At 40.5% G+C, this 23,487-nt stretch overlaps 1 non-coding gene across 1 annotated transcript; it reads left to right on the top strand.

Moving 5' to 3' along the window:
* The first annotated feature begins 13,915 nt into the window (after window positions 1–13,915).
* LOC112764444 (small nucleolar RNA R71) lies at window positions 13,916–14,023 on the top strand. The gene has a single exon (XR_003183181.1). It is a non-coding gene; the product is annotated as a small nucleolar RNA R71 (small nucleolar RNA).
* Window positions 14,024–23,487: the final 9,464 nt, after the last annotated feature.

Here is a 23,487-nt window from a genome sequence, read left to right as displayed (position 1 = left end):
AAAGATCAGAGCAAGTAAATCATCAAGAACATCTTGAAGATCACTTAGACACATGAATGCATGCAATTGACACCAAACTTATGATGAGACACTAGACTTAAACAAGAAATATTTTTGGATTTTATGATTTTGAAAATTTTTTTGTGTTTTTCGAAAATTAAATGGAAAAAGATATCAAAATTCTTAATGAGAATTCCAGGAATCAGTGCAATGTTAGTCTAAGACTCCGGTCCAGGAATTAGACATGGCTTCACAGCCAGCCAAGCTTTCAGAGAAAGCTTCGGTCCAAAACACTAGACATGGCCAGAGGCCAGCCAAGCCTTAGCAGATCACTGCTCCAAAAGCAAGATTGATAAGAAATCAACAAGCTCTTGTGATGATAAGTTGAAACCTCGGTCCAATGAGATTAGACATGGCTTCTCAGCCAGCCAGATTTCAACAAATCATCATGAAACTCTAGAATTCATCTTCAAGAATTTCGAAAAAAAAATAAATACCTAATCTAAGCAACAAGATGAACCGTCAGTTGTCCAGCCTGAACAATCCCGGGCAATAACACCAAAAACTTGATGTTGCTACCAGATCTTGGCACTGATGTTACCAAAAGCTTGCTCAAAACTTGAACAATCCCCGGCAACGGCGCCAAAAACTTGGTGCGCGAAATTGTGAATAATACTTTTTCACAACTCTCATAATCCCCGGTCATGAACCCCAAAAACTTGGTAGCTCAGTACCATGGCATTACACAACTTCGCACAACTAACCAGCAAGTGCACTGGGTCGTCCAAGTAATAAACCTTACGTGAGTAAGGGTCGATCCCACGGAGATTGTTAGTATTGAAGCAAGCTATGGTCATCCTGTAAATCTTAGTCAGGCAAACTCAAATGTATATGGTGATGAACGAAAATAACACAAAGGTAAAGATAGAGATACTTATGTAATTCATTGGTAGGAACTTCAGATGAGCGCATGAAGATGCCTTCCCTTCCGTCTCTCTGCTTTCCTACTGTCTTCATCCAATCCTTCTTACTCCTTTCCATGGCAAGCTTAAGCAAGGGTTTCACCGTTGTCAGTGGCTACCTCCCATCCTCTCAGTGAAAGCGATTGCATATGCTCTGTCACAGCATAGCGGAATTCATCTGTCGGTTCTCAATCAGGCCGGAATAGAATCCAGTGATTCTTTTGCGTCTGTCACTAACGCCCCGCCCTCAGGAGTTTGAAGCACGTCACAGTCATTCAGTCATTGAATCCTACTCAGAACACCACAGACAAGGTTAGACCTTCCGGATTCTCTTGAATGCCGCCATCAGTTCTCGCCTATACCACGAAGACTCTGATCTCACGGAATGGTTGGCTCGTTTGTCAGACGAGCACTCGGTTGTCAGGCGATCAACCATGCATCGTGCAATCAGGAATCCAAGAGATATTCACTAAGGCCTTGATCGCTTGTAGAACAAGAGTGGTTGTCAGTCACCTTGTTCATGGGTGAGAATGATGATGAGTGTCACGGATCATCACATTCATCAAGTTGAAGAACAAGTGATATCTTGGACAAAGAACAAGCGGAATTGAATGGAAGAACAATAGTAATTGCATTAATACTCGAGGTACAGCAGAGCTCCACACCTTAATCTATGGTGTGTAGAAGCTCCACCGTTGAAAATACATAAGAACAAGGTCTAGGCATGGCCGAATGGCCAGCCTCCCAAAGTGATCAAAAGATCTAAAGAAAAAGGTTCCAAAGATCCAAAGATGAAAATACAATAGTAAAAGGTCCTACTTATAGAAAACTAGTAGCCTAAGGTATACAGAAATGAGTAAATGACATAAAAATCCTCTTCCGGGCCCACTTGGTGTGTGCTTGGGCTGAGCATTGAAGCATTTTTCGTGCAGAGACTCTTCTTGGAGTTAAATGCCAGCTTTAGTGCCAGTTTGGGCGTTTAACTCCCATTTGGGTGCCAGTTCCAGCGTTTAACGCTGGGATTTCTTGAGGTGACTTTGAACGCCGGTTTGGGCCATCAAATCTTGGGCAAAGTATGGACTATCATATATTGCTGGAAAGCCCAGGATGTCTACTTTCCAACGCCGTTGAGAGCGCGCCAATTGGGCTTCTGTAGCTCCAGAAAATCCACTTCGAGTGCAGGGAGGTCAGAATCCAACAGCATCTGCAGTCCTTTTTGGTCTCTGAATCAGATTTTTGCTCAGGTCCCTCAATTTCAGCCAGAAAATACCTGAAATCACAGAAAAACACACAAACTCATAGTAAAGTCCAGAAAAGTGAATTTTAACTAAAAACTAATAAAAATATACTAAAAACTAACTAGATCATACCAAAAAACATACTAAAAACAATGCCAAAAAGTATACAAATTATCCGCTCATCATTGAGCTTGTTCCTCTTGGCTTCTTTGAATTTGTGAATATTGCCCAGAGATTCCTTCCAAAGCGGCTTGGAGTTGATTCATGTTCAAGGTATGAGGTTCTTCCATTTCTTGAGGCTCCTCCTCTTGTCTTGCTTCTTTCCTTTTCTTCCTTCTTGCTAAAGGTTGCCTTTCCAATTGGGTTGTGGTGATGAATTCCAACCTTTTTCGAGTAAGAGGTTTTCCAACAGAGACCACATCAGTTTCTCCAAATTCTTCCAGAGGCACTCCAGCTTCTTCACATAGGCGCAGAATAGTACTAGGATATCCTAGCCAGCTGTCCTGTTTGACTTTTTGAGCTATGTCAATGATGTTCTTGGCTATAATGTCTCCAACATTGATTTCCCCTCCTTTCATTATACAATGGATCATTATTGCTCTATTCACCGTTACCTCAGAATTATTTGAAGTGGACATCAATGATCTCCTCACTATGTCATGCCATCCTTTTGCTTGAGGTATGAGATCACCTCTCTGAAGTTTGAGTGGTTGTCCATGTGAATCCAACACCCAATCCGTGCCTACTCTGCATAAGTCACTTACCACATCCATGTATCTTGGGTCATTTTCAACCCTTTCTTCATAGCTAGCTCGTTTGAACTGTTTTGCCTTGACCTTTAGCACCCTGTTGATGGTGTCCGGGCTAAAATCAACAGTCACACCTCTTACATAACTCATGTATGGTTCTTCATCATCATATTCTCTTATCACATTAGTGTAGAACTCATGGATGAGAAGCATGCTCACTTCTTGAGGTTGGTCACAGAGAAGCTCCCATCCCCTTTTTCTGATTATTTTTTGTATTTCAGGGTATTCATCTTTTCTTAGCTTGAATGGTAACTCTGGAACAACATCTTTGCTTGACATCCAGCTGAAGATACGCTCGTTGTGTTTGGATTTGAATCTTCTTTGATCAAAGGTGTCTTGTCCTTCATCTCCTCTCCTATCCCTTGATGATGAGGCCATTGAAATTCACTTGCAAGGGTTGAATCTTCCACACCAAACTTAGATGAATGCTTGTCCTCAAGCACAAGGAAAATGGTTGTGAATGGGAGAGATATATGACAACAACGTGACTTAGGCAAGCTAGAAAATGATGGTGAAGGGAGGTGGAGTGTTTCGGTTATGTGAGGGGATGTAATGCTTCATGAGTTTTGTTGGGTAAAGATTAGGCCTAAGGCAAGAATATAGGAAACATGGAATGAGTTGGGGGTGTAGTGTGACTTCGGGTGATGAAATGAGGTTATGGGGGGTAGAAGAATGAGTGAGGAAAAGTGAAGTTTGATGAATATGGTTGAAGTATTTAAAGTGAACTTTGGTAGGGATGCATGATTCTAGTGATTTCCGTGGTGCTATGCATGGCTCTAATGGTTCGGTCATAGCATGGAAAGCATGCTTCCTTGTGCCCAATGCATGTTGAGTTGTTTTTCCCCATGCACAAAGTTCAAGACTCATGTGACTTTCTCTTCCTTGTGTATCCGTGACCTCTCCCTCCAAGATTCCCCATCACTTCTTTCTTTCTTTCCTGCAACAAAATTCCAAAAGCTTGAGATTCTTAAAGTGACATTACTAGCTAACAACTTATGATGATATTCCTATGCAAAATTGACTAAACTAAAATTAAAATTTATGAATTGATTCCCTAATCTATTTTTTCCTAGCATTATTAATGTAAGTAAAGACACCAAACTTAGTTTGTGACTAAGTTTTCTATGGAATTAATCCCAAAGATAGACACCTCAAACTTAGTATTTTACCTACATTATATGCTATTTCACGTTTTTTTTTTTAACTAAAATAGATGACTATACTTTCATAGTCTAGCATTTTCGTGTATGTATGGACACCAAACTTAGTTTGTAGTTAAGTGTTGTAGAACACTCTTTTGCCATTACTTCAAGATTGGCCACACCAAACTTAGTGCCTTGCATACACCAAGTACTAGTCTACTTAATCATTATTGATCACTAAAGTATGAGAATAAAAGACTCCCTGTGCATGGGTTGCCTCCCATGAAGCGCTTGTTTATTGTCCTTAGCTTGACACTGCAGCTTCTTTGCTCATGTTAAGAGTTGCACACTCTCTTCCTTGCTCCAGGGGCCACCAAAATAGTGCTTCACCCTATGTCCATTAGCTGTGAAGGTTTGTTTTGAGGCTTCATCAAGTAATTCGACATAGCCATGAGGTGATACTTTGGTGATGGTGTATGGACCAGTCCATCTAGACCTCAGCTTCCCAGGAAAGATCTTCAATCTTGAATTGAATAACAACACCCTTTGGCCTGGTTCGAATGTTCTTTGAGAGATCCTCTTATCATGCCATCTCTTTGCTCTCTCTTTGTATATTTTGGCATTTTCATATGCCTCCAATCTGAACTCCTCAAGTTCATTGAGTTGTAGCAACCTCTTCTCTCCTGCTGCTTGAGCATCTAAATTCAGAAGTTTGGTGGCCCAAAAGGCCTTATGTTCAAGCTCCACAGGGAGGTGGCATGCCTTTCCATACACCAGCTGAAATGGAGATTTTCCTATGGGTGTCTTGAAGGCTGTCCTATATGCCCAAAGTGCATCATCCAGCTTCCTAACCCAATCCTTTCTTGTTGTTCCCACAGTTTTCTCCAAAATCCTTTTTAGCTCTCTGTTGGCAAGTTCAGCTTGCCCATTGGTTTGTGGGTGATATGGTGTGGCCACTTTGTGAGTAACACCATATTTGTGGAGTAAAGAATTTAGTTGCTTGTTGCAAAAGTGGCTTCCCCCATCACTTATAAGTCCTTTGGGCACTCCAAATCTAGTGAAGATGTTCTTCTTGAGGAATTGCAAGACCACGTTGGTATCACATGTGGTGGTGGCTATTGCTTCTACCCATTTGGAGACATACTCTACTGCTACCAAGATGTATTTGAATGTGTAAGATGGAGGAAAAGGTCCCATGAAATCTATTCCCCATAGATCAAAGAGTTCCACTTCTAAAATGAACTTCTGAGGCATCTCATTTTTCTTTGACAAACCCCCTGTTCTTTGACATTCATTGCAATGGCTTACAAACTCTCTAGCATCCTTGAAGATTGAGGGCCAGTAGAAACCACTTTGAAGGACTTTTGCAGCCGTTCTTTCAGCTCCAAAATGACCACCATAACTAGAGTTGTGACAATGCCATAGTATGTTCTTCATCTCATCCTCTGACACACATCTTCTTATCATTCCATCTGGGCATCTTTTGAACAAGAATGGTTCATCCCAGAAGAAGAACCTAGCCTCATGCAACAGCTTCTTAACTTGTTGTTTTGTGTACTCTTGTGGAATGATTCTTCCCGCCTTGTAGTTGGCCATGTCTGCAAACCAAGGGACATGTTGAATTTGCAAGAGGTGCTCATCTGGAAATTCTTCATTTATTGATGGAAGGTTGTCTTGGCACGTATCTTGTGGTAGCCTTGATAAGTGGTCAGCAACATGATTTTCATTGCCCTTTCTATCTTTTATCTCAATGTCAAACTCTTGTAGGAGTAGCACCTATCTGATTAGCCTTGGTTTGGCATCCTGTTTTGACATAAGATACTTAATAGCAGCATGGTCAGTATACACTAAGACTTTAGATCCAATCAAATATTGTCTAAGCTTATCAAAAGCATATACCACAGCTAGTAACTCTTTCTCTGTTGTGGTGTAGTTTCTTTGAGCTTCATTCAATACCTTACTTGCATAGTAGATAACATGAAGCTTCTTTTCCTTCCTCTGCCCCAACACAGCACCGATTGCAAGGTTACTTGCATCACACATGAGTTCAAAAGGTAATCCCCAACTTGGGGGTGTGATGATTGGTGCTGTGGTGAGCTTAGCCTTTAGAGTTTCAAAAGCATATTTGCATTCATCATCAAAGATAAAAGGATTGTCTACCACCAGCAAATTGCTTAGTGGCTTTGCTATTTTGGAAAAATCTTTGATGAATCTCCTATAGAATCCAGCATGCCCCAAGAAACTTCTAACGGCTTTCACACTAGTTGGCAAAGGAAGTTTTTCTATAATTTCTACTTTTTCCTTGTCAACTTCTATACCCTTTCTTGAAATTTTGTGACCAAGAACAATGCCTTTGGGTACCATGAAATGGCACTTCTCCCAATTCAAAACTAAATTGGTTTCTTGGCACCTTTTCAAGACTAGGGTAAGATGATGCAAGCAAGTATTGAAAGAATCACCAAAAACAGAGAAATCATCCATAAAGACTTCAATAAATTTTTCTACCATGTCTGAGAAGATTGATAGCATGCACCTTTGAAAGGTAGCTGGGGCATTACACAGTCCAAATGGCATTCTCCTGTATGCAAAGACTCCAAAGGGACAAGTAAAGGAAGTCTTCTCTTGATCCATGGGGTCAACCACTATCTGATTATACCCAGAATATCCATCAAGAAAACAGTAATAGGCATGTCCAGCCAACCTTTCAAGCATCTGGTCAATGAAAGGTAGAGGAAAGTGATCTTTTCGTGTGGCATCATTCAGCCTCCTATAGTCTATGCACATCCTCCACCCTGTCACTGTTCGTGTTGGAATAAGCTCATTCTTCTCATTAACAATGACAGTCATCCCCCCTTTCTTAGGCACTACTTGCACTGGACTGACCCATGGGCTGTCAGATATAGGGTAGATAATCCCAGCTTTACACAACTTCAGGACTTCCTTTTGAACAACCTCCTTCATTGTGGGATTCAATCTTCTTTGGGGTTGTACCACTGGTTTGGAATTCTCCTCTAAAAGTATCTTGTGCATGCATACAGCAGGGCTTATGCCTTTCAAGTCATCAATGGTCCATCCCAACGCCTCTTTGTGAGCTTTCAAAACCACAAGGAGCTTTTCTTCTTCCTCTGCATTCAATGTGGAATTGATGATCACTGGGAAGCTGTCCTTCTCACCAAGGAATGCATATTTAAGATGAGGGGGTAATGGTTTCAACTCTTGTTGTGGTGCCTCTTCTTTCGTAGCTTCACTTGGTTCCTTTGATGCTTCCAGTTTGTTTCCTTCTTGTCCCTTGATGTTATGGACTTCCTCTTGTTTCATTTGATGGTTTGTGTCAAGCACTTCTTCAACCAAGGAGTCTACTACATCAATCCTCATGCAATTTTCTTTCTCAACAGGGTGTTGCATTGCTTTGAAGACATTTATGGTCATTTGCTCATCATGCACTCTGAAAATCATCTCTCCCTTTTCCACATCAATGATTGTTCTAGCTGTAGCCAGAAAGGGTCTACCAAGAATGACTGAATTGTTTCCCTCTTCATCCATGTCTAGGACCACAAAATCAGCTGGGAATATGAAGTTTCCCACCTTCACCAAGAGGTTCTCAACTACTCCATTTGGTATTTTTATGGATCTGTCAGCAAGTTGGAGTGACATCCTTGTGGGTTTAAGCTCTTCAATCATCATTTTCTTCATCATGGTGAGGGGCATTAGGTTAATGCTTGCTCCCAGGTCACAAAGTGATTTGTCAACGGCCATGCTCCCAATCGTGCAGGGTATGAGGAAGCTGCCAGGGTCTTTGAGTTTTGGAGGTAGCCCTTTTTGAATGATGGCACTACACTCTTGATTGATAATCACCGTTTCTTTTTCTTGCCAACTTCTCTTCTTGGTGATCAATTCCTTAAGAAACTTTGCATATAATGGCATCTGTTCTAGAGCTTCTGCCAATGGGATGTTGATTTCAAGTTTCTTGAAGATTTCTAAGAACCTTGGGAATTGTTGGTCCTTTGCTCCTTTGTGTATCCTAGTTGGGTACGGAAGCTTGGGTACATAAGCTTTTACTCCATTTTTGTTTTCTTGTTGTGGATTCACATTCCCATTGCTATCACGGTTGCTTCTTTGTCCGGGTGGGTTGCCTTGTGGTTTGACAGCTTCTTTGCTTTTGTTAGATGTTGAACCCTTTTCTTCATCTTGCCTTTCCACATGTACTTCCACTGTGTCTTGCTCTTTGGGTTTTATTGCTTCTTTATTCGAACTTTCACCAACTACCTTGCCACTCCTTAACTGCAGAGCCTTACATTCTTCTCTTGGGTTGGGTATTGTGTCACTTGGGAGAACATTGGTTGGTCGCTCGGCTTGTTTGGCTAATTGTCCCACTTGTCTCTCAATATTCTTCATGATGACCTCATGTTCCTTGTGTCCCTTAGCTAAGGATTGAGTGGTTTGAGCAAGTGCTTGCAAGGTTGCTTCAAGACTTGAGATTCTAGTTTCATGATGGTCAATTGGGGGTATGATGGGGGTTGATTGTTGTTGGAAGTTGTTGGGTGGATTAGTGTGGAAATTTTGTGAGTTGGATGATGGTGCAGAGAAGTTATTTTGGTGAGTTTGTGAATTATGATGGGGCGGTTGATATGTGTTTTGTGTTTTTCTATATTGGTTAGTGTTGTTGGCATGGTGATTTTGGTTATTTGTGTTCCGGGTTTGATTGTGGTTGCTATTCTTTTGCCAATGGTTTTCACCCCACTTTAGATTGGGGTGATTTTTCCAAGATGGGTTGTATGTATCACCATGAAATTCATCCTGAGAATTTGAAGTATTCTGCATGTATTGAACTTGTTCTTGTGGTTGTTCAACAGTGGTCCCTTCACATTGGTTCCATTCAAGTAATGGTTGATTTGTTGTGTTCACTGCTGCAAGTTGCAAACCATCCATTCTCTTTGTTATCATCTCCATTTGTTGTTGGATTTGTTGGTGCATTAACTTATTTTGTGCCAAGATAGCATCAACACCTTCAAGCTCCATTACACCTTTCTTTGGGGTCGGATTGTGTTGCCTCTCTGATGAGTAGTAATATTGATTGTTTGCCACAATCTCAATGAGGTCTTGAGCCTCCTCTGTAGTTTTCATCATGTTGAGTGATCCTCCTGATGAGTAGTCTAGTCCCTTCCTTGCTTCTAAGCTTAAGCCTTCATAGAAGTTTTGGAGTTTGACCCAGTCACTAAACATGTCAGGGGGACATCTTCTCATTAGTGCCTTATATCTTTCCCATGCTTCATACAATGACTCCCCTTCCATTTGCCTGAAAGTTTGAACCTCTGTCTTCAACTTGATGATTCTTTGAGGTGGGTAGAACTTTGCTAGAAATCTGCCCATCACATCATTCCAATTGTTGAGGCTTTCCTTGGGGAATGACTCTAGCCATTGAGTGGCTTTGTCCCTTAAAGAGAATGGAAATAGTAGCAGTTTGTAGACATCTGGATGTACTCCATTTGTCTTCACTGTATTGCATATCCTCAGAAAAACAGATAGATGTTGATTTGGGTCTTCAAGAGGTCCCCCTCCATAAGAGCAATTGTTCTGTACCAAAGTGATGAGCTGAGGTTTCAACTCAAAGTTATGGGCATGAACATTTGGTGTAGCAATACTGCTCCCACAATGTCTTGGATCAGGGATAGTATATGAAGATAACACCCTTCTAGGTGGTCCATCATTGTTGTTGACCCCTCCAGGAGGATTTTGCATCTCATCCTCCATGACTTGATCTTCTCCCTCTGACTCCTCTTCACCAACTATTAGCTTTCCTCTTTCTGCTCTCCTTATCCTTCGGAGGGTTCTCTCGTCCTCAATATTACGTCTACTAGCTCCTGACATACACAAACAAAACCAAAATCACAAGTGAGACATTCTAGAACTAGAGTGAAATTGGGGTTAGTGAAACAAAGTATCAAACAGTTAGTGGGCTTAACAAAAACACTAAAAAAATGCTTAATCTAAACCACCTTTCACTTAATCATTGTCAATCTTTCCAATCCCCGGCAACGGCGCCAAAAACTTGATACGCAAAAATTTGATTTCACGTACAACCGGCAAGTATACCGGGTCATATCAAGTAATAAAACTCACAAAGAGTGAGGTCGATCCCACGGAGATTGGTAGATTAAGCAACTTTAGTTAAATGGTAGATTTAGTCAAGCAAACATAGTTTTGATTTCATGAGCATTTTGATTTTTGAATATAATTGCAAGAATTTAAATGGCAAAGAATGTAAAGAACTAGAAGAGAGAAATAAAGTGAAAGTAAATAACGGAAACTTAAATTGCAAGAAACTTAAATGACATCACAAGTAAATTGCAAGAAAATAAAGTGCTGAATTCTAAAGAGCAAAAGAGTAAATAGCAAGAAATAAAGAAACAGAATGTAAATGACAAGAATAATAAATTGCAAGAGTGTAGAAGGGAATTGGGCAATGGGTATTCAAGCACTAAGAGCAAAAGAAATGAAAATTAATGATAGAGAGAATCATTAGGGATCAGAGATGCAAGTTTTCATGAATTGATGTTAGTCAAATCCTTCTCAATCATGGGTATAGATCCATGGCAAGTGGGTAATTGAATCCCAATCTCTTGGTGATTCAATTTCTCTCAACATAACCAATTGCCACTCTCGTGATCTAATTGTTCATGAGAAGAGTTGAGGCTCAATTCTAATCCAGCCACACAACTCCCATAATCTCAACCAAGGAAAGTTACATCTCACATACCAACCAAGGTGTATTGATTAAGGGAATCATGAAAGGATGAACTCTAAACTGAATTATGTGGCTCATTCCTCAAATTCACCACACAATTCTCATAGATTAACCCCTCTCTCGATGGTGGTTGAATCTTTGAAGAACAAGAGTTTCCTCTTTAGATTAACCACTAGAATTGAGGAGGAAAAGATGAGTTCATCAATGCATTCAAACAAGCAGAGCTCTTCCCCCTAATGAAAGTGGGGTTTAGTGAGTCATAGCTCCAATTTCAACAACAATTGCCATAAACCAAAATTAAACTAAGTGTAAAGAAAGATGAAGAAGAATAAGGAAATGCTTAAAGCTTAAAAGTGAAGAAGAGAAGTTCCCAGAAGAACCGAAATAGCTCTCCGGGTATCCTCCCGGAAGTGCTAGAGAGTTCTCCAAAATAAAAGTGCTAAGAGTCTAAAATTCTAAGTGTCAAAAGTCCCCCAAAAGTACAAACTCAATCTCTATTTATACTAGTCCCAAAACTCTTTCAAAGATCTTGAATTGGGTTAGCAATGGGCTCCCTCTTTGTTGAATTCTTGGCTCAATTAGAAGAAGTGTTGCTAGACTTAGAAAGGAAGAGTTCATTCATCATGCTTCTGGCCCAATGGCCTGGCGTTTTTGTCAATAACGCTGGCCTTAATGCACGTTGGCAACGTGCATCACAATTTCCTGGGAGTGAACTTTCAGACTTGGGCGTTGCTAGCCCAAGTTGTTGCTAACAACTTGCTTTTCCTCTTCTTGGCTCTACTTTCATGCTAAATGTAGCCCAGAATTTGAGTGTCAACCTTCTGCTTCAATATGAACTATTATACATCATTGGAAAGCTCTTGATGTCTATTTTTCAATGCCACTGGAATCACCTCAATTGGACTTTCCTAGCTCAAGTTATGCTTGCTCAAAGAAGGTAAGGTCAAGCTGCCAAGTTGTTGCCAAAAACGCACCTATCCTCCCAAGTTGGCAACGTGCTCGATGCTCTTTCCTAGCTCCAAACATTGCTTCCCACGTTACCATTGAACACGCCTATAGAAGCTGGCGTTGGCAACGTGGTTAGCAGCTCTTCCCGGCGTTGGCAACGTAGTTGGCAGCTCTTTCTGGCGTTGGCAACGTGGTTGGCACCAAGACTTGGCGTTGGCAACTTGATTGGCACCAAGACTTGGCTGGCAGCACGTCCTGGCGTTGGCAACTTGGCTGGCAGCACATCCTGGCGTTGGCAACTTGGCTGGCAGCACGTCCTGGCGTTGGCAACTTGGCTGGCAGCACGTCCTGGCGTTGGCAACATGGCTGGCAGCACGTCCTGGCGTTGGCAACTTGGCTGGCAGCACGTCCTGGCGTTGGCAACGTGGTTGGCAAGGCTTGGTGCCTAGCCAAGCAACCATTTCTGGCGTTGCCAAGGAGCACGCCAATGGTTCTTGGCGTTGGCAACGCCCTCGAGCTCCTCTTCAAGGCTTCATTCTTGTTGCTTGGCGTTGCCTTGAATAACGCCTATAGTTCTTGGCGTTGGCAACGCCAGCTTCTTGGCTGGGCAAATTCTTCTAGCTTAGCGTTGCCTTGAACAACGCCTCTTCATTCCCACATTGGCAACGCCCTCGAGCTCTCCTTGGCTCAGCTCTTTGCTTGCCTGGGCGTTGCCTTCAAACACGCACCTTTTTCTTCAAGTTAGCAACGCCAACATTTGCTTCTCCAGGGCTGCCTGGCGTTGCCTCCAACAGCGTAGCCTTTCTCCAAGTTGGCAACGCCAACTTCTCTTCCAAGGCTGCCTGGCGTTGCCTCCAACAACGCAGCCTTTCTCCAAGTTGGCAACGCCAACTTCTCTTCCAAGGCTGCCTGGCGTTGCCTCCAACAACGCAGCCTTTCTCCAAGTTGGCAACGCCAACTTCTCTTCTTCTTGCCCAGCTTGCATCATTCTTGCTTCCATGCTTTCTTGTTTCATCACCTATCATCAACAAAGGAAATAGCTTCAAAGTCTTACCAATTCATGCAATAAATTTCATGAGATTCATTCATACTCATTCATGTATGTATTCCTTAAATCATTTGCATGAATTTGGCTAGAATCCACATGTTCCTTGGTATTCTCATGCATGAAGACAAAACTCATAAAAGAGCTTGTTTATTTAGAGAAAATGAGTGAAATTAAGCTAAAACCAACTAAACTAACTAGCTAATATAGTAAATATGCACTTGCATCAGCGTTCACTGCCTCTCCTTCCTTTCCACATTCGGCCATGTTGATGGCTTTGCACTCTCCTTTTGGATTTTCTTCTGTATTGCTTGGGAGAGTACTAGGAGGGAGTTCAGTAATTTTCTTGCTCAGCTGCCCCACTTGTCCCTCCAAATTTCTAATGGAGGACCTTGTTTCAGTTATAAAACTTTGAGTGGTTTTGATCAGATCAGAGACCATGGTTGCTAAGTCAGAGTTATTCTGCTTAGAACTCTCTGTCTGTTGCTGAGAAGATGATGGAAAAGGCTTGTTATTGCTAAACCTGTTTCTTCCACCGTTGTTATTGTTGAAACCTTGTTGAGGTCTCTGTTGATCCTTCCATGAAAAATTTGGATGATTTCTCCATGAAGGATTATAGGTGTTTTCATAGGATTCTCCCATGTAATTCACCTCTTCCATTGAAGGGTTCTCAGGATCATAGGCTTCTTCCTCAGATGAAGCTTCCTTAGTACTGCTTGGTGCATTTTGCATTCCAGACAGACTTTGAGAAATCATATTGACTTGTTGGGTCAATATTTTGTTCTGAGCCAATATGACATTCAGAGTATCAATCTCAAGAACTCCTTTCTTTTGACTAGTCCCATTGTTCACAGGATTTCTTTCAGAAGTGTACATGAATTGGTTATTTGCAACCATTTCAATCAGCTCTTGAGCTTCTGTAGGCGTCTTCTTCAGATGAAGAGATCCTCCAGCAGAGCTATCCAAAGACATTTTGGATAGTTCAGAGAGACCATCATAGAAAATACCTATGATGCCCCATTCAGAAAGCATATCAGAAGGACACTTTCTGATTAATTGTTTGTATCTTTTCCAAGCTTCATAGAGGGATTCTCCTTCCTTCTGTCTGAAGGTTTGGACTTCCACTCTAAGCTTACTCAATTTTTGAGGTGGAAAGAACTTTGCCAAGAAGGCATTGACTAGCTTTTCCCAAGAGTCCAGGCTTTCTTTAGGTTGTGAGTCCAACCATGTCCTAGCTCTGTCTCTTACAGCAAAAGGGAATAGCATCAGTCTGTAGACCTCAGGGTCAACCCCATTAGTCTTGACTGTGTCACAGATTTGCAAGAACTCAGTTAAAAACTGATGAGGATCTTCCAATGGAAGTCCATGGAACTTGCAATTCTGTTGCATTAGAGAAACTAATTGAGGCTTAAGCTCAAAGTTGTTTGCTCCAATGGCAGGGATAGAGATGCTTCTCCCATAGAAGTCGGGAGTAGGTGCAGTAAAGTCACCCAGCACCTTCCTTGCATTGTTGGCATTGTTGTTGTTTTCGGCTGCCATGTGTTCTTCTTCTTTGAAGAATTCGTTTAGGTCCTCTACAGAGAGTTGTGCTTTGGCTTCTCTTAGCTTTCTCTTCAAGGTCCTTTCAGGTTCAGGATCAGCCTCAACAAGAATGCTTTTGTCTTTGCTCCTGCTCATAAGAAAGAGAAGGGAACAAGAAAATGTGGAATCCTCTATGTCACAGTATAGAGATTCCTTGAGGTGTCAGAGGAAAAGAAAAATGAAAGGCAGAAGTAGAAAATTCGAACTTTATCAAAGAAGATGGAGTTCGAATTTTGCATTAAGGGATAGTGTCAGTCCATAAATAGAAGGATTGTGAGAAGAAGGGAAGTGATTTTCGAAAATTAAGTAAGAAATTTTGAAAACATTTTGAAAAACACTAAGAATTTTCGAAAATGAAAGTGGGAAAGAAATCAAGTGATTTTTGAAAAAGATTTTGAAATTAGAAATAAAAAAGATTTGATTGAAAGCTATTTTGAAAAAGATGTGGTTAAGAAGATATAATTAGTTTTAAAAAAAGATGTGATTGAGGAGATATGCTTTGAAAAACATTTTAAAAGGATTTGATTTTAAAGAAGATTTGATTTTGAAAATTAAAAACTTGACTAACAAGAAAAGATATGATTCAAACATTAAACCTTTCTCAACAGAAAAGGCAACATACTTGAAATGTTGAATCAAATCATTAATTGATAGCAAGTATCTTTGAAAATAGAAAGAAATCAATTTTGAAAACATATGATTGAAAAGATATGATTTGAAAAAGATTTGATTTTGAAAAACTTTGAAAACCTGAAAAAAAATTGCATTGAAAAACAGAATCTTCCCTCTTGTGCCATCCTGGCGTTAAACGCCCAGAATGGTGCACATTCTGGCGTTTAACGCCCAAAACTATACCCTTTTGGGCGTTAAACGCCCAACCAGGTATCCTGGCTGGCGTTTAAACGCCAGTCTGTCCTTCTTCACTGGGCGTTTTGAATGCCCAGCTTTTTCTGTGTAATTCCTCTGCTGTATGTTCTGAATCTTCAATTTCTCTGTATTATTGACTTGAGAAGACACAAATTAAAAATATTTTTGGATTTTTAATAATAAGGAAAAATCAAAATGCAACAAGAATCAAATAACAATGCATGGAAGACACCAAACTTAGCAGTTTGTATACTACTGACGCTAATGAGAATGCATATGAGACACACAAAACACTCAAGTCAAGAGAATTCAAAGATCAAAGTAAGAAATCATCAAGAATTATTTGAAGATCCTTAAGACACATGAATGAATGCATGCAATTGACACCAAACTTAACATGAGACACTAGACTCAAACAAGAAATATTTTTGGATTTTATGACTTTGTAAATTTTTTTTTTGTGCTTTTTTTTCGAAAATTAAGTGGAAAAAGAAAATAAAGGTATCAAAATTCTTAATGAGAATTCCAGGAATCATGCAATGTTTAGTCTAAGACTCCGGTCCAGGAATTAGACATGGCTTCACAGCCAGCCAAGCTTTCAAAGAAAGCTTCGGTCCAAAACACTAGACATGGCCAATGGCCAGCCAAGCCTTAGCAGATCACTGCTCCAAAAGCAAGATTGATAGAAATCAACAAGCTCTTGTGATGATTAGTTGAAACCTCGGTCCAATAAAATTAGACATGGCCTCTTAGCCAGCCAGACTTCAACAAATCATCATGAAACTCTAGAATTCATCTTCAAGAATTCTGAAAAAAAATACCTAATCTAAGCAACAAGATGAACCGTCAGTTGTCCAAACTCAACAATCCCCGGCAACGGCGCCAAAAACTTGGTGCACGAAATTGTGATCACTACAACTCAAATAATCCATAAACTTGGTGTTCAACACCATGGTATAAACACAACTTCGCACAACTAACCAGCAAGTGTACTGGGTCGTCCAAGTAATAAACCTTACGCGAGTAAGGGTCGATCCCACAGAGATTGTTGGTATGAAGCAAGCTATGGTCACCTTGTAAATCTTAGTCAGGCAAACTCAAATGGGTATGGTGATAAACGCATAAAACATAAAGATAAAGATAGAGATACTTATGTAATTCATTGGTAGGAATTTCAGATAAGCGTGTGAAGATGCCTTCCCTTTCGTCTCTCTGCTTTCCTACTGTCTTCATCCAATCCTTCTTCCTCCTTTCCATGGCAAGCTTAAGCAAGGGTTTCACCGTTGTCAGTGGCTACCTCCCATCCTCTCAGTGGAAATGTTCAACGCACCCTGTCACGGCACGGCTATCCATCTGTCGGTTCTCGATCAGGCCGGAATAGAATCCAGTGATTCTTTTGCGTCTGTCACTAATGCCCCGCCCTCAAGAGTTTGAAGCACGTCACAGTCATTCAATCATTGAATCCTACTCAGAATACCACAGACAAGGTTAGACCTTCTGGATTCTCTTGAATGCCGCCATCAGTTCTAGCCTATACCACGAAGACTCTGATCTCACGGAATGGCTGGCTCAATTGTCAGGCGAGCGCTCGGTTGTCAGGCGATCAACCATGCATCGTGTATCAGGAATCCAAGAGATATTCACCCAATCTAAGGTAGAACGGAGGTGGTTGTCAGGCACACGTTCATAAGTGAGAATGATGATGAGTGTCACGGATCATCGCATTCATCAAGTTGAAGAACAAGTGATATCTTGGAACAAGAACAAGCGGAATTGAATAGAAGAACAATAGTAATTGCATTAATACTCGAGGTACAGCAGAGCTCCACACCTTAATCTATGGTGTGTAGAAACTCCACCGTTGAAAATACATAAGAACAAGGTCTAGGCATGGCCGAATGGCCAGCCTCCCAGTGATCTAAGATAGCATCAAAAACAAGGATAGCTACCCAGATGAAAATACAATAGTATAATGTCCTACTTATAGAAAACTAGTAGCCTAGGGTGTACAGAGATGAGTAAATGACATAAAAATCCACTTCCGGGCCCACTTGGTGTGTGCTTGGGCTGAGCATTGAAGCATTTTCGTGTAGAGACTCCTTTTGGAGTTAAACGCCAGCTTTAGTGCCAGTTTGGGCGTTTAACTCCCATTTTGGTGCCAGTTCCGGCGTTTAACGCTGGGATTTCTGAGGGTGACTTTGAACGCCGGTTTGGGCCATCAAATCTTGGGCAAAGTATGGACTATCATATATTGCTGGAAAGTCCAAGATGTCTACTTTCCAACGCCATTGAGAGCGCGCCAATTGGGCTTCTGTAGCTCCAGAAAATCCACTTCGAGTGCAGGGAGGTCAGAATCCAACAGCATCTGCAGTCCTTTTTGGTCTCTGAATCAGATTTTTGCTCAGGTCCCTCAATTTCAGCCAGAAAATACCTGAAATCACAGAAAAACACACAAACTCATAGTAAAGTCCAGAAAAGTGAATTTTAACTAAAAAATAATAAAAATATACTAAAAACTAACTAGATCATACTAAAAACATACTAAAAACAATGCCAAAAAGCGTACAAATTATCCGCTCATCAGTTTCTCTCTTGAAAATTTCAGATTTATAGGGTTTTTGATTAAATGAGTTTTTGTGATTTTGGATCTTTAGGTTTGCTCTAATCCTTGCTTAGCCTTGGATTCTTGCTATTAAATCTGTGGGAGAAGCTAAGAGCTACTAAACCCTTGTGAATTTATCTTTATTTGGAACCCTAGGTTGATTTGAGGTGATTTATATGTATATAGTTTGATTATTGTGGCTTTGGGAGCTTTTGGAACTTATTTGTCCTTATTGGAGTGGAATTGAAAGCATGGATTGTGGTTGGAAGCTTGTTTGTGCTAATTTGGAAGGTTTGGTTCTTATAGGGAATCGGCCAAGGTATGGTTTCGGTTTCCTCTATGTAATATATAATATTCATGGACACATAGGCTAGTGACCAATAGGATAGGATGAACTAAAACGATGGTTGGTGTGTTAAATGTTGGTGAATTGATGAATGTTGGGTTGATTATGATGAATTATAATGATATGATGATGTTGAATTATTGTATGAATTGGAAGTGGTTCCTTATAATAATTGTAGTGTTATGATTTATTCATGATGCCAAGGCATCTTAGGCTAGTTTCACTAGCATTTTTCTGTTAGTTTTAGTTGTTTTATGCATTTTCTTGAGCTTAAAGTAACCAAGAATGGTTAAATGAACAACAAAGCAATGAATCTTCCAAACATGAAGATTTTGATGCAAATTCCATGAGTTTTTTAGTTATATTACTTGAATACTATGAATGGAAGATTTCTCATGAAATTTTGCAAGACTTTGATGCAGTTGTTTGGATGATTTCAGGGAAGAAGAGGCTAGGCAAGGAAGCAACAAAATCAATAAAGGAAGCTTGAATATCACATGTGGAGTTTAAGTTCCAGTTTAAGCTTAAACTGGAACTTAAACTACCAAACCATATAATGTTGGGAAGTGGCGTTTAAGCTCCAGTTTAAGCTTAAACTGGAACTTAAATGCCAGAATCATAAAGGCTGAGAAGAGCTACAACTGGCGTTTAACCTCCAGTTTAACCTTAAACTGGAAGTTAAACGCCAGAATGGGAAATGCACCAAGGGAACCATTTACACGTTTAAGCTCCAGTTTAACCTTAAACTGGAGCTTAAATGTGTTCGGCGTTTTTTCCACTCTAGGGTGTGCTTTCTCATTTCCACGTTTAAGCTCCAGTTTAAGGTTAAACTGGAGCTTAAACGTGTTCGACATTTCTCCTCCTGGGTTGCTTCCTTCATTCCCACGTTTAAGCTCCAGTTTAAGGTTAAACTGGAGCTTAAACGTGTTCGACATCTCACCCTCCAGGAAGCATTCCACGTTTAAGCTCCAGTTTAACCTTAAACTGGAGCTTAAACGTGTTCGATCAGCATTTCTCCTCCAGGGTTGCAATCTTCATTTCCACATTTAAGCTTCAGTTTAACCTTAAACTGAAGCTTAAACGTGTTCGATTATTTACCCTCCAGGATTTGCCTTCTTCCATTTCCAAGTTTAAGCTTCAGTTTAACCTTAAACTGAAGCTTAAACTTGCTTGAATTATATCACCTCCAGGAGTGTCCAACGTTTAAGTTGCAGTTTAAGCTTAAACTGCAACTTAAACGCCACTTAGTGAAAGGGTTTCTGGGCCAAAGATATTGCAGTTTAAGTTAGTATTTAAGCACAAACATTGACTTAAACATACTCTAGTATGAAACCCAATTGAATATCATGGTTTATGGGATTGGGCCTGAAGAATTGATGAGTCTGGAATTTCAATTTGTTGAGTCATGTGTCATTACTTGTTTATCACTAAGTTTGCTCAATGAATGTTACAGAATTGGATCAGCAGCCTCATCAGGATTATGGACCATAAACCCAAAGCAAAAGGAAATCAGGGAAAGGCCTCAAAGCCCAAGAAACACAACAGAAGCTCAATTTAGAAAGTGTATAAATAGGATAGAATTTAAGTTAGTTAGAACTTTTTTTACGGGGGAGAACTTTTCATCAATTTTTCTAGTTTTGAATTCAGAGCTATGACTCACTAAACCCTTTCATTGGGTTAGGGAGCTCTATTGTAATTCAATGAATCAATAATAGTTTTTATCTTCTTCTTCAATCTTTTCTCTTGAATTTTGTTAGAAAGCTTCTCGATCTAATTCCATTGGTTAGTTGTCTTGGGAAAGAAACTATCCATAATTGGAATCCTTCGGAACCTTGGGAAAGGAATGGAGGATTCATGCTAGAGAAGCTTTCTCATAGTGGATTGGATTGGGGTTTGGATGGATATTGTGACATGTAATCCTACCAAATTGTGGTTCATGAAACTGTGTGGTATAATCAGTGATCGAGCATCATCTCTTCTTATGAACATTTAAACCAAGGGATTGGGAATTTGTTTGTTTTTAGAGAGAATTGGTGAGCCAAGGAATTGGGATCCAATCATATAAGATTGCCAAGCAAGATTCAATGAATGCATTGGTTGAGGAAGAGATGAAAATGTTTTGATTTGGAGATTTCAATATCTCCTAACCCCAATGAACCCCTCTCTCTGATCTATCCCTTTCTATTTACATTCTGCAATTTCAATTCATGCAATCACCCCCATCCCCTTTTAATTTCAGCAATTTAGCTTCTCGCTCTTTAATTCATGCACTTTAAGATTCCGCAATTCTCATCTAAATCTTGATCCGCTCAACTAGAACACACTTCTAATCCGAATTGCTCATTCAACCAATCCTTGTGGGATTCGACCTCACTCTAGTGTGAGTTTTTACTTGACGATAACCGGTGCACTTGCCGGAAGGAATTTTTGCCGATTGTGCAATTTCCTAAAATCGTAGCTATCAAGTTTATGGCTAGATCAAGTTTATGGTGCCGTTGCCGGGGATTGGTTTTCGATTGACAATTCTCAAATTGGAAGTTAACTAGATTGAGCATTTTTCTTGTTTTGTTAATTTAGTTCAAGTTACTTGTTGAATTTTAATTTCTGCACTCTGTTACTTGTTTTCTTTCTTTATGCCTTTAAATTCAAGCAACTAACTCACTGACCCACTAACTATTTGAATTAATTCCTCAACTACTCTAACCATACTCTTCCATTAACCAAGAGTATTTCACTTGTTTGTTGCTTGTGGTGTGTTCTTGTATGACAGGTAGGAGAGGAGAGACATCAACTCCTCCATATACCGAACCAGAGAGGACCCTTCATAGACTTAGAAGGGAAGCAAGAGGAAAGAGAGTACTGAGAGAAGAAGAATCTGAAGGAGAATCTGAGGACAATTTTGAGGAAGCTCTAGATCTCAACATGGATAGAGAAGTTCACAACCATGAGAGGGCTGATGGAAACAATGCCATTCCTGAGAGGAAGGTTCTTGGTTCATACATAAACCCAACCTCTGGGAATTGTGGTAGCAGCATTCAGAAACCACCAATTCAGGCCAACAATTTTGAACTCAAACCACAGCTAATATCACTGGTGGAGGATCATTGTTCATTTGGTGGGAGTGCTAATGAAGACCCAAACCAACATCTCACAAAATTCCTGAGAATTTGCGACACTGTGAAGTCCAATGGAGTCCAGGAAGATGCCTATAAACTGCTCTTGTTCCCATTTTCACTTAGGGACAAGGCAGCTAAGTGGCTGGAATCATTCCCAAGGGGGAGCCTAACAACCTGGGATGAGGTGGAGAGCAAGTTTCTGGCACGTTTCTACCCCCCACAAAAGGTCAATAGGCTTTGATCTGAGGTTCAGTCTTTTAGACAACAAGATGGTGAGACGCTCTACGAGGCATGGGAGAGGTTCAAAGAATTGACAAGGAAATGCCTACCAGACATGTTCCATGACTGGGTGCAATTGCATATTTTCTATGATGGACTTTCTTATGAATTAAGGAAGGCTGTAGACCATTCATCAGGAGGTTCATTGAACAGGAAAAAGACTGTGGAAGAAGCCATTGAAGTGATTGAGACAGTGGCTGAGAATGAATACTACTATGCTTCAGAGAGACACAACAGTAAGGGAGTCATGGAGCTGAACCATGTTGATACAATTCTAGCCCAAAACAAGGTGTTTGCCAAGCAACTAGCAGAGCTCACCAGGAAATTAGACACAAAGCAAGTGGCTGCAATGCACACACAAGATCAAGAGGAAGTAAGCACGGAAGGAGGTGATTGGGAAGAGGCCAACTATGTGGGAAATCAACAAAGGCAACCATATGATCCACATTCCAACACTTACAACCCAGGCTGGAAAAACCACCCAAACTTTGGGTGGGGAAACCAGCAAACCCAACCACAAAACCACAAACCTTACAACCACAACCAACATAACAATTCCACATACCAAAACTCCAACCAAAGATCATACCAAGCCACACAAAACACTTACTCCCAACCACCATATCATGGCCAAAATAATCAACCTGCCCAACCTAATCAGAACCAACAATTTCAAGATCAATTAAACAGGATAGAAGGAATGCTTGCAACCATGAGTCAAGACATAACCGAATTGAAAGCCTTTAAGGAAGAAGTAAATTCTAACTTGCAAAACCAAGGAGCTGCCATCCAGAAGCTAGAAAATCAAATTGGGTATTTGTCTAAGCAAACCCCTGGGCCAAGCGTTTCTCATGCTGCCAAGGCTATTGCAAGGGAAGAATGTAAGGCCATAACCCTCAGAAGTGGAAAGAAGCTAAAGGATATCTCAAAGGAAACCACAGAGGATGAAGCAAAAGAAAATGTGAGAGACAAGGAACAGGGACAATCTTCTACACCGTCTGCAACAAAAGAAAAGGAAAAAGAGGTCCTGAAGCCTTATACACCCAAAGCACCATATCCTCAACGTTTGATGAAAAGTGAAAAGGATGGCCAATTCTCCAGATTCTTGGAGATTTTCAAGAAGCTTCAAATCAACATTCCGTTTGCTGAGGCAATAGAGCAAATGCCACTCTATACAAAATTCTTAAAGGAATTAATGACCAAGAAGAGAAGCTGGAGACATGAAGAAACTGTGTTGTTGACTGAAGAATGTAGTGCCATCATTCAACACAAATTGCCTCAGAAATTGAAGGATCCAGGCAGTTTCCAAATCCCCTGCATCATAGGAGAAGTCATGGTGGAGAAGGCCTTGTGTGACTTAGGGGCCAGTATCAATTTGATGTCTCTAACAATGATGAGAAGAATGAAGATTGAGGAAGCCAAACCAACAAGAATGGCCCTCCAATTGGCAGATCGAACTTTTAAATTCCCTCATGGGATAGTTGAGGATTTGTTGGTGAAAGTGGGAGATTTTATATTTCCTGCCGATTTTGTGGTGTTAGATATGGAGGAAGAAGCCAAAGCTTCAATAATTCTGGGAAGACCCTTCCTGGCTACTGCTGGAGCCATCATAGATGTCCAAAAGGGAGAACTCACTCTTAGACTACATGATGAGAAATTGGTGTTTAATGTATTCAAGGCAATGAGCTATCCATCAGAATCACTAAAGGAGTGCATGAGGGTGGATGTAGTGGATATTACAATATAAGAAACCTTTGAGGAAACAACAAAGGAAGTGGCAGAGGAGGAGTTCACCAAGGATATTGAA

This window comes from Arachis hypogaea, chromosome 2 (assembly GCF_003086295.3).
Source record: "Arachis hypogaea cultivar Tifrunner chromosome 2, arahy.Tifrunner.gnm2.J5K5, whole genome shotgun sequence".
Lineage (NCBI taxonomy): Eukaryota > Viridiplantae > Streptophyta > Magnoliopsida > Fabales > Fabaceae > Arachis > Arachis hypogaea.
This window is presented reverse-complemented; position numbering and strand designations above follow the sequence as displayed.